A 12,165-nucleotide genomic window follows, 5' to 3' on the forward strand; every position below is an offset into this window, starting at 1 on the left:
GTTCTGTTGAATGTTAGTGAAAAATTATATTTTTAAACTACCTCTGAATCCTAAAAGCCCATGGCACAGTATTCTGTTTATGTGAGCAATTTAGCTTTATTAAACAGCATGACATAGACTAAGGGAGCTAAGATAAGCTTGGACACTATGCGCTCCAGAATCATCAGCCAGAGAAGCCAATCAGTTTCCATCCTGATTACTGAAAACTGAATGGACACCTGGGAAGAAAGGGGGGCGCTGCTCCCCAGATAGATTTGACTCCCTCTTTCACCTTGGATATTATTAGAGGAATTTTTCTGACAGTGCAAATTTGAAGAACACTTTCTAGAAAGTATTTATTTCTGAACTTCTCTACTTTCGGCATTTTACCAAACCACCCATTATAGTTTGCTTTGCTCATCTTGGGCAGTATCATAGTATGATTCCCAAATAGAGTTTGACATGCTCTACTCCTAAGACAGGATTTGTTCATTCATTAAACAAATGGAATCAGGTAACCCAGCTATAACCCCAGAAGTAAGAAAGGATAGACACATTTTTAATTATTTGCTAACATACAAAGTAATGTTAGCTTTGCAGACCAAGGGAATAAAAATGGTTACTGAGATCTGTTAGTCCAACTGTGTCCTCCCGACTCATCCTGACTGCAAGTATTAGAAAGGGTGGATTAAAAGGAAACATGCAGAAATTCAGCGAATCATCACATAATGTGTTCTCATGTTTCACTATGAGAAGTAATATTCTTGCTAAGCAGTTTGTTCCACTTTAAATCTTTAGATACTCAGCCTTTTCTAAGGTCATTGTATGAATTTAGACACACCATTCTGGAAACTAAATTAGCCTGCATTTGCTGGGAAGTTGAATGCAGCCAGACTAATGGTAGTGCAAGTGTAATTGGTTCCCAACATGTGTCACTGTGTATACTTCTCAAGCCCTAGAAAAGATGCATTATGGGACTAATTTTTAAATGTTAATGGATATTGGACATTTGCCAGACACCCAGCTGTGCACAAAACACTGAGATGGTAAATAGCTCTTGATCTGTTTAGAAACAAATGATGATGGTTTTTAGGATTCCGCAGGACTGGCGGCATGGCAACCGACTCAGCCTCGGAGACTGACCCCATTAACGACATTGAAGGGAAACGGTTTGATTTTTACCATCAAAATTAAGGAACAAGGGCACTGTGTTAAGGCTCAAATTATGTTTCATTAATATTAAGGAAAGTCTAGTCCCTCACACCTATTAACCTTACCTGTGTCAGCACAGCTCTTCGACAAGCGTTTTGGGTTTGTTTGTCTGTTTTCTATGGGATCAGGTCAAAATGAAAATGTCTTCCTCAATTAGCTTGGGTGTAAAAGCTGCACTCTGCATGACCTGCTCACCTGTGCTTGCAGAGACAGCCTTGCTCTCCCACCAGGCACCAGCCTCAGGGTTGACAGAAAGGCAACAGGTTTCCTATCACTTGATCTGTTGCAGTTATCATTTTAATTGAAAGTCGAAGAATGGAGCATTTTCTGTACATTCTTCCTCCGAAAGGTCTTACTAATTGTGTGCACTTGGTCAGTCAAGCCTACTGGCAATGACTTTTTTTTTTTATTATTGGTGATGAGCTGCTTTTGATTAAAAAGCATTAGGAGGAAGTGTCATTTTTAGCATAAACATGGGAGAGAGATGGATGCAGGACACTGCAGCCTACTGTTCCTCTGGAAAGAGACCCACAGGGTGGTGTAGTCAGCATCTAAAATGCCATCTGAGGCTATCAGCACCGTTTAAATATTTCATCAGCCAAGGAGAATATGAACATGAGCCGAGCTGGTCTGACATCATTTCTGGAGATGTGTGAGAAGCACCAGGGGAGCTCTGGTTTGTTGGCAGCTCAACAGCTAGCAATTTGTGTAGGGAGAAAGGAAGAGAAAAAGACAGAGCGAGAGCGCTGCCATTTGAATCCAGGAATCATGAAATAAGAAAATTTTGAATTTTCAAGACTTTGCGCAATGGTATTGACCTATTAAGAAATAATCGGGAGAACTCACTTTAGGATATGTTTTCACTTTTGATAACTTTGTGGAGGGAACTTATACATAGCCAGGTTTCTTGCTTACCTCTTAGGTTGTTTTGTACTCCTTAGCGGTAAGGACGTTCAAGCTGTAGTTTTGGTCCACTTTCTTCAGAGGCAACTTGTAAAAGCAGACTGATGTCTGAAAGACACAGACTCAAGCCTTGGCTCTGCCACTGAACTAAAAACGGTGATTTGAAGCAAATTACAGTGTCTCTAAACTGTTTCTTTAACTCTAAAGAGAATTATGACTAAGGTATTTAAAAGTGACTAGGGCACAATAGACAGTAAGTACCAACAAGTAAAAATTTTATTATTTCATATAACAAGCAATAAAATTATGAAATTTTAATATTTTGTTCCTTATTATAAATTTTAAGCATGTATTGATGAGTGATACCCTTCTTTTATTATATGTTTCTTTGAAAAATTGTCCTTTTTGATAAAAGCTCATTGAGAGATGAAGAGTATCAACTGATTTGTGAATTTTCTCAGATCTTTCTCTCTTCTGAATCTTATCGTTGCATCCTTAAGAGTGAGAACCTAGGACAAAGGACACAGAAAGCACTAAAAAAAGGCAGGAGTTATCCTTCAGAAAACCCAGTTTCCCCAAGTCATCAGACAATGTCTGATTTCCATACTTGCTAAAATAGAGAATTAAAAGGCTCAAAAGGAGCCTGAAATGGACCCTCTCTTTTCTTTCAAACCAAAGCTGTAATTTGGAGTGTCCCATAATCTGGTTTGAAAAGTTGAAACCACAGATTCAAATATTACTTCTTTTTTTAACAGCTTTTTTACACTGTAGTTCATGTCATTTAGTCATTTAAAGTATACAGTTTTAGCATATTCACAGATATGGGCAGACATCGTCACCATCAATTTTAGAACATTTTCATCACCTCAAAAAGAAATTAGCTTTCATTCTCCTAGCCCCCCAACCCCTCTGCCAGCTCTAGACAATCACTAATCTATTTTTTGTCTCTATAGATTTCCCTATTCTGTCCTTTCATATGAATGGAATCATACAATATGTGGTCTTTTGTGACTGGTTTATTTCATGTAGCATAATCTTTTCAAGGTTTGTCCATGTTGTAACATGTGTCAGTACTTCATTCCTTTTTATGGCCAATAAAATAATATTCCATTTATTTTATCTGATCGTCCATTGATGGACATTTGGATTGTTTCCCCCTTTTCTCTATTATGAATAATGCTTCTATAAACATTCATGGACGACTTTTTGTACGCATATATGTTTTCATTTCTCTTGTGTATATACCTAGAAGCGGAATTGTTGGGTCATATGGTAAATGTATGTTTAATCATTTGAGGAACTGTCATACTGTTTTCCAAAGCAGCTTCACAATTTACATTCCCGCCAGCAGTATATTAGGGTTCTACAGAGACAGGTGAAGTAAAACTCTAATTGCTACCAAGTTCTTTCTTATATTGAGCAAGATATGCCTTCCTAATCCTCCCCATTGACCCTGGTCCTGTCTACACAGCAACACCAAATAGAAACATGAGTTCCTCTCTCTTCTAAAATTCAGGCCATGTACTATTTACAATTGTCAAATCTCACTCTCCCTTCCCCAAGGTTTCTCTTCTTCTGATGGATAAACTCTTGAAGTTCCCTAGGTACTCTTTATATTTACCCACATGGACTAAACAAAATGCACAACCTAAAAGTTGAGAATTATGTTTTTTCCGGTGGACTTGCTGAGGACTTAAGCCCAGAAGACGGCCTCTCAGACAGCTCTGAGAGACAGCTCTGAAGAGGTAAGGGAGGAGCCAGGATATATAGGAGTTTCTGCAACAAAAAAATCAGGTAGTCGGAGCATCAAAATATTACCGTTAATTAAAGAAAACCAGACATCTCAGGTTAATGAATTTAGTGCTTTTCTATGTATGGGAAGATGCCAAAGTCTGGACTTATTGACGTCATTCCTTTGATATTCACCTTAGCTGCCTAGGACCAGTATCCTGCTTTTCTCCATCCTGAATCCCCTCAGGGTGCACAGTTGGGGCAGCTGCAGTGGCTGAAGGCTTGATAACCGCAACATCCTTTGTTGACTGATATGGCAGGTGACATTTTTCATCCGCACCCATATCCTCTTTCTTATTTTACTTGCCAGAATACAAGCTCCCTCAGGATAGAGACTTTTTCTACCTTATTTAACACTTCGCCATTCTGTCCTCAGCACCGACAAAAAAGAGCTGGCCTGTAGAGTGCAAGAAATATTTGTTGAATAAATATGTTGAATGATTGTGTCCCAGTTGCCCTCCGAGAGATGTACTGCTTGTATACAGAATTGTATAATGTACTCCAGGGGAGGTTGACTAGGGTTGAGTGCAATGAGATCAGTTTTTCCCTTGCAGAAGCTTAGAAAACTAATTTCATAACCTAATGCCTCTGTATATACAACTCTACAAACTAGGAGTGAGAGACTTCCTTGCTTCAAAGTGCTCTAATGAAATCAGTACAAGAGAATTTTGTAAATATAAATACAGACTGATAACAGCCAGATTGATACAAAACCCTTCACAGTTTCTTTTACAAGTATCATGCACACTTTTCCAAGTATACTGTGGTAACTAAAGATAAATACCCATCTGGTTTAAAGAATTTTAGGAGACTCCAGTGAGGTCGGGATCTCTAGCTAGACAACATGGGAGCTAGGGCACTAGACATCTCAAGGTTGCCTCTGAAATTGGACATTGTGAAGAAAGCTTATATGGGAAATATTTTATAATGCCAATATTTTATAATTCCACTCAAATTTTACCTCTACCAATATAAGAGTGGGCAATGGGTGCAATGCTTTCAAAATGCCTTCTGAGTTGAAATTCTTTATTGGTGAATTGGATTCTCTCTTTAAACCTCAGTGACCAGTGAGAATGATCTCTGCAAGGGAAATGAAGGATGTAAGAAGTCCTGATCAGAAAGGAAGAGAGGGCTGCCCTGGTGGCGCAGTGGTTGAGAGTCCACTTGCCGATGCAGGGGACACGGGTTCGTGCCCTGGTCCGGGAGGATCCCGCGTGCCGCGGAGCGGCTGGGCCCGTGAGCCATGGCCGCTGAGCCTGCGCGTCCGGAGCCTGTGCTCCGCAAAGGGAGAGGCCACAATAGTGAGAGGCCCGCGTGCCGCAAAAAAAAAAAAAAAAAAAAAAGGAAGAGAAAGTAAAATAAAAGCCCAACCTTGCCAGCTCTGAGCAATGGCAGGAAGGAAAGAAAGAGAGGAAGGGATGCATATGCATTTTCCTTTGCATACAATACCCCTCCCCTGCCCCACCCATCCTGAGGTCACAGCCCAAGAGGGAACGAGAATTAAAAACTTACAGTTCTAGCGGAATTTAGGAACACTGCAGCTAGTGCCTGCCTGCTTTTCCAGGCTCCAGATCTCTAGGACATCCCTAAACTTTGGGACCAAGCCAAGTCCCCATGGTTTAGAAGCAGCAGCCCATAGGCAGTCCTGGGAGGAGGCCAGACAGATGAACCAGAGGCTGAAATGAGACTGTTTAAAGCAGAGGAGACTGATATCTTGTTTATTGGCAACTCAAAGCATCCAGGAGAGAGGGGACTCATAAAGAAGACTCAGATCAATTATAGAATATAAAGACACTACATTTTCCCAGCACGGCTGTGTATGGCTTGAGCAAATGTGTGACACCACTACTAATCTATAGAGGTTATGGTGGATGGGAAAAACCATGTCAGAAGAGGGAGAAATCAGCCTGTCACTTCAACTGTCATCCTTTACCTGGAGACTTGAGTCCTGGGAGTTCTAACTTCTCTGTGTGGCTCTCCCTACTCTGTAATATTCTGCTCAGTATCTTGGTACCAAGGTCTTTGTCCCCGTGTCAGTATTAATCCAACAGATCAGGTCAATGCCCAGATCTATAGAGATCCTAAATGTCAACTGGGTGGGTGGGGAGGAAGCATTCTGGGACAAAGCCAGTGCAAGTTTACTGGGGAGCCGTGTGTGAAGCAGGCCAGAGGTTTGCCTCCGAGTCCCTCCAGGAAGGCCTTGGACTTCTCATCTTTCCCTGCTTCTCAAATGGGGATTCCAGAATCTCTCCTCAGTGCCAAGTGAAGCCACACTCATAGTTTGGTGTTGAGTTTGTAGTTGTAATTTTGGAAGAAAGAGTACTCAGCTTTCCGGCTAAATAGTTTTCATCATTCTCTCCAGTATTTACAAGACTGTGTGTGTTGATACTGAATAAACAGCTGCAGGAGTGAGGGTCTAAGAGGAAAGTATATGTGGTAACTGTTTGCTTTGGAAAAACAATTTCCACTATAAATTCATTTCCATCAATTTCATCAATTCACTTAAGCTGCCTAATCCAAATGATATGCCACATATTAAAGCAGAAATGGGAGTGATTTCAAATCTCTTCTAGTCCTTCATATTTCTGCACTAAAAAAACCAGGGCCAGAGGGCTGCAGACTTAACTCCATTGTCATAGCTCTTGCTTGGGATTCACGAGTTTATTGTGTCACTGAGCTGTATGGAAAGGGGAATAAACCCATTTCTTCCCTTCAAGCTGCCTGTAGTCATTATGTGATCTGATGTCTCACCCAGTTGTATGCTGCACTGAGGTTGCTAACAGGAAAACAAGGGATGATTTTCTGTATGCCGCTAGATTTGGCGAATATTCCCAATCAGAAAAAAGAGCAGGGGGTATGCAGGATAGAAAGAAAATACACTATTCCATTTCCTGACAGATTGATACCCAAAGCAGGTTTCACAGATATACTAATTTTAACAAATCCATCTTTGGAAATTTTTTATTTACAGAACTCATTGCTGCCTCTTTTTAATGTAATGAGATTTCATAATGAAGTCCAAATACAATCTGGTAGAGGAAGAGGGCATGTAACACTGATTCTAATAAGCTTGGCTAAAATCAATAATGTTGTTAGTTTCCCTGAAACCCGCCTGCACTGCTTACAGAGCCATGTTCTGCCTAGAGCACAGTATTAGTGGTTTATGTTATGTTGGGTAGATTTCCTCCATAGGGGGAAAAAGATAGAAACTTAAAGAAATTAAGAAATGTTATTAGAGCTTCCCTGGTGGCGCAGTGGTTGAGAGTCCGCCTGCCGATGCAGGGGACATGGGTTCGTGCCCCGGTCTGGGAAGATCCCACATGCCGCGGAGCGGCTGCGCCCGTGAGCCATGGCCGCTGAGCCTGCACGTCCGGAGCCTGTGCTCTGCAATGGGAGAGGCCACAACAGTGAGAGGCCCGCATACAGCAAAAAAAAAAAAAAAAAAAAAAAGTTATTAAATGTGTCTTTAGGCTTTAAATGACCACAAATTTGTTTGCTTCTCTCTTTAAACCAGTTCTTGGTTTCTGTGGAAATAGTCTGATAGCATCCGTTACTGCTCATTTCTCTGTGCCTACTTCTTTGCCATTTATTTTGCTTTGCTTTCAAGTTATCACGTGAGTAGGGGACTGCTTACAAGTGTATTTTGAGGAGGGCACCCAAGAGAGCCCTGAATCAGGAAACCACTGTTGATGTCTCATATCTCAGCAGTAGAGACGTTCTTTAGACATTAAAGCATTGTCTGCTTATAATGCAAACACCCATGTCAGACTTAGTGGGGCTTGAAATAGAACAGTTAAATTTTCTTTTTTTATTGAAGTATAGTAGATCTACAATATTGTGTTAGTTTTGGGTATACAGCATAGTGATTCAGTACTTTTGCTGATTATACTCCATTTTAGGTTATTATAAGATAGTGGCAATGATTCCCTGTACTATACAGTATATCCTTGGTGCTTATCTATTTTATGTATAGTAGTTTGTAACTGTTAATCCTGTACTGCTAATTTGCCCCTCCCTACTTCCCTCTGCCCCTTGGTAACTACTTTGTTTTCTATGTCTGTGAGTCTGTCTCTGTTTTCCATAATTTTTAGATTCCACATATAAGTGATAAAGTATTTGTCTTTCTCTACCTGGCTTATTTCACTTAGCATAATATTCTCTAGGTCCATCCAAGTTGCTGCAAATGGCAGTATTTCATTTCACTGAGTAGTATTCCATTGTATATAGATGTCACATCTTTTTAATTCAATTGTCTGTTGATGGGCACTTGGGTTGCTTCCAGGCCTTGGCTATTGTAAATAGTGTTGCTATGTACACTGGGGTGAATGTATCTTTTCAATTTAGTGTTTTAATTTTTCCCGGATATACATCCAAAAGTGGAATTGCTGAATTACATGATATGGAACAGTTAAATTTTGATTGTGGAAAGGCAAGAGGGAGGACTGGAGGCCCACATATACTTCAAGAGGGGCTTGGAGAGGGTTGCAAACATCCAAGGAGGGTATGCAGACACCAGGGCAGCTTAGCACTGACAGGAGAAATGTGTAAAGGGAGAAGAATGGAAAATGGGAGAATTAGAAAATTATTAGCCTTAATAAAAATATTGAGTACTTTCTATCTGTCAAAAAACTTTCTAGTGCTTCCCTGGTGGCGCAGTGGTTGAGAGTCTGCCTGCCGATGCAGGGGACACGGGTTCGTGTCCTGGTCCGGGAAGATCCCACATGCCGCGGAGCGGCTGGACCCGTGAGCCATGGCCGCTGAGCCTGCGCGTCCGGAGCCTGTGTTCCGCAACGGGAGAGACCACAACAGTGAGAGGCCCACGTACTGCAAAAAAAACAAAAACTTTCTAATGCTTTGCATCTGTTAACTCACCAAAACTTTGCAATATCCTGTGGGATGGATATACTATTATGGTCTTCTTTTTACAAATGAGACATCCAGGGACAAGTTTGGTTAGAATCAACCCTAGTGAGCAATCCTCTGGGCTCTATCTCTGGCTATCTCCTCTGTAATTTCTTGCCTGTGTAGCGTACCTATCTGGTGTCAGTAGTCATCTCCTGTTCTTGACTTCCAAATCGACACCTCTATTCCTGATCCAAGCTTCAGAGACTCTGGCTGAAAGAAAAAACAACAGATCAGAGAACTCTTGCTATCAAGTCCAGTGTGCCTACACTGCTGATAAGGCAGCGGAAATTAGGTTGAATTAGAAACCATACTGAATAAGTCATAAAAGAGGCTGTGTGGCTTGGTGGGCTCTGTGCTGGGGATGAGGTCTGCATTTATTGGCTGACTGTTTGGATAGATCCTGCAAACTTTTTCTCTTAGTTAAATCTTCCTAAATAAAAACATCCTCCTTTGGCCCTCAAGGCTGCCTCTCTGAATCATTCTCCCACTGCATAGAGTTCACAGCCCTAAGCAATTGGCCCAGTTTTCCAGGCCCGAGGTATGCCTCTGAGGCCTATTCAGTTCCAATCCCTCCAAGATGGTGCAGCTGCAGATATCTGAGAAAACTCATGTTCATAAAATTTGAACAGACCTTCTCCATCAGAGTTATTATTCTGCTTCCCCGTCGCCAGTTCTCCTGCCAAAGGCCAGCTCACATCGTCTGCCTGTTTGTGTACTGAGCCTCCCAGGGAGCCTGATTATTTGATGCATATATAACCTTAAAACCATTAGTCAACCCTTTACATGTATTTGACATGTTTCTCCAAATATATTGCAAGCTCCTTGATGAAAAGCACCTTTTACGTACTTTAGAGCAGGTAGAATGGAGTATTAGTGGGGTTACTCAAAAGGCATTGTAGATTAATTGGCTGATTAATTACAGAAAGTGAAGCTAGCATCCTAGAGAAGCAGAATGAGTTCAGAGTCTGATTATCTCCATCTATGTTGATATCAGTACAAAATTAAACACAAAAGAAAAGATATCTGGGTCCTGGACATTTCTCACAGTTGAGTCTGGTTCAAATTCAATTAAACTTACCACAGGGAAATGCCAGAGAGAGAGCAAAGCCAAATAGCCTGAGGGAACTTCGTTTTAATTTAATTTTTAAACCTAAAATCAAATCAACTGATGCTGATTGAGAGCCTACTATGTACAAAGAAGTGAATATTCTGTACAAATAAACAGATATCTGAAAGGGCTGTCTTCTTTTAACCCAAACACCTTCCAGGACAGACTTAGAGACAGAACAATGGGTACTGTGTTCCATATATGCTCCTGGATCCTGGAATAAATTACTTAACTCTCTGAGGCCAAGGTCTTTGTTTCTGTTTTTCTTTTATGATGTGCTTGAACCCGAGAGACAGGAGCAAATGGAGCCATTCTGCTTCCCTGTGGAGCTTGGGAATTAAGCCACCACTGAGCTCAGAGGTAAAACAGTACAATTCGATGCATCAGACTTTGCTATCTTTAAGAAACTGTGCTAGATCTTGTGTTGTTTGACAATGTGAACTGTGACTCCTGGAGCTGTGGCAGCCATTTTATGACCATGAAGACACAAGCTGAGTGTGAATCCAGTGTGCTCTGAGAACAGCAGAGCAGAAAGGCCATGGCAGACGTTCAGTCCTTAAAGACATCATTCTGCCCTGGAACCACTCTACACTGAAGCTTGTTGTTGTGTGAGGTAATATTTTCCCTTGTGTTTAGGACATTTTGATTTGACCAGTCCCTGCTCAGAGAACAGAAAAAAGAATTCTCCTACCTAGAGTATTTCTCCTCTTCTTTACTTAAAATACACATATGTACAAATATGTATATAGAATTTTTAACAGGAGGTAATAATTATATATTCTCAAAGGGATGGTATGAGAATCAGTGAGATAAAGATGCAAAAAAACCACTATAGAAGTATTAATAATTTCCTTTATTACCTTCATTCTCCCACCACCAGGCTTCTCTCCTCTGCTCTCTTCCCAGCAACACTCATTGCCTCAGATCTGCCTATTGTCAGCGCCTTGGTGTCGGGGAGGCGGCGCAACAGCGCTTCCCTTCAAAACTGAGACAGCAGGGGTGGAGAGAGCTACGTGCTGTCAGTTACATTGTCGAGCGAGGAATAAGCGGGTTAGCTGCTTCCTTCGCGATTTTGGAACCCTGTAGCTATTCACCCTGTTTATGTAACAGATGCTAAAAAGAAAAGAGATGTCAGCTTTGAAAGCAGAAACCCCCACTAACCAACTCTGAAGTGAGAACTCTAATGAAAGCCAAAAATAACAAACTCCTCTTCTCCGTGACAAGAAAGCGGTATTAAAAATTCAGGCAACGTGAAACAATCCATTCAAAATGGTATAAATCTTCCTATAAGCTTTTACCATATGCTAGCATGTAACCTTTTCTGCACTCAACCAGGCACAACTGTGATGGAAAGCAAAATGGACACTACTCATAAGCAGGTGATAAGAAATATGAATAACAAAATTCAAAACTCTGATTGATCAACCAGCGCTACAGTCTATATTTTCAGTGAAAGCCGTAAAAGGTATAATTTTATAGTAAAGTGTGCCATTTCAATGATGTGCAGTGTACATTCATGTTTTTATTTACTTTTTAATTACCACACATATTCATAAGGTCTAGGTCTCCCTGCTAAAACAGGAGAATCGCACAGATCCAAAGTTAAACACATATGTACATATGGGGATATAAAATGACATTAATTTAAAAATGTCATAACATTTCTTTTTAATAAGAATATGCATAGACTTTATATTTAGATAACTATCATTCAATAATAATATTTTTAGATTGCTACTGCACAAAAATAGTGCAAGAAACTCTTGCCAGTGATTTGAAGGTGTTTGCTATTGTTTTTTATAGGTAAGTTTACTGAGGAGCCATTAAGATATATAAAGTTCTATGGCTTCTTCCTTTTATACATCTGGTCCAGGGTGATGAAAAGGGCCAAATTTCTTTAGTTAAAGTTTGCGAATGATATTTTGGTTATCAAAATATCATTGGTTGGAAATATCTGTCACCCTCCAAGGAATTCTTCAGTAACAGTCAGCAGGCTGTCCAATTAGTGTTTAAATACGGAATAAGATGGTTACATAAATAATATCTAAACATGTAAGGAGATGGCTAATTAAAATTTTTGGAGTCTGTCTGTGAAATCAAGATTTGTTGAACCTTGACTGTGTTTCCTCAGTGAAAAGTTCCTACTGGGGCAGCAGAGACACGGTTCTTAAAAGGTCTGAAGCACCATTTCTATCCATTCAAAGATCTCCAGTGTTTAGAATTGTTGCCCTTTTGCTTTGGAATCCTGCTTAAATGAATAGAAGTGT

The sequence above is a fragment of the Leucopleurus acutus genome (assembly GCF_964270905.1).
Source record: "Leucopleurus acutus genome assembly, chromosome: 2".
Lineage (NCBI taxonomy): Eukaryota > Metazoa > Chordata > Mammalia > Artiodactyla > Delphinidae > Leucopleurus > Leucopleurus acutus.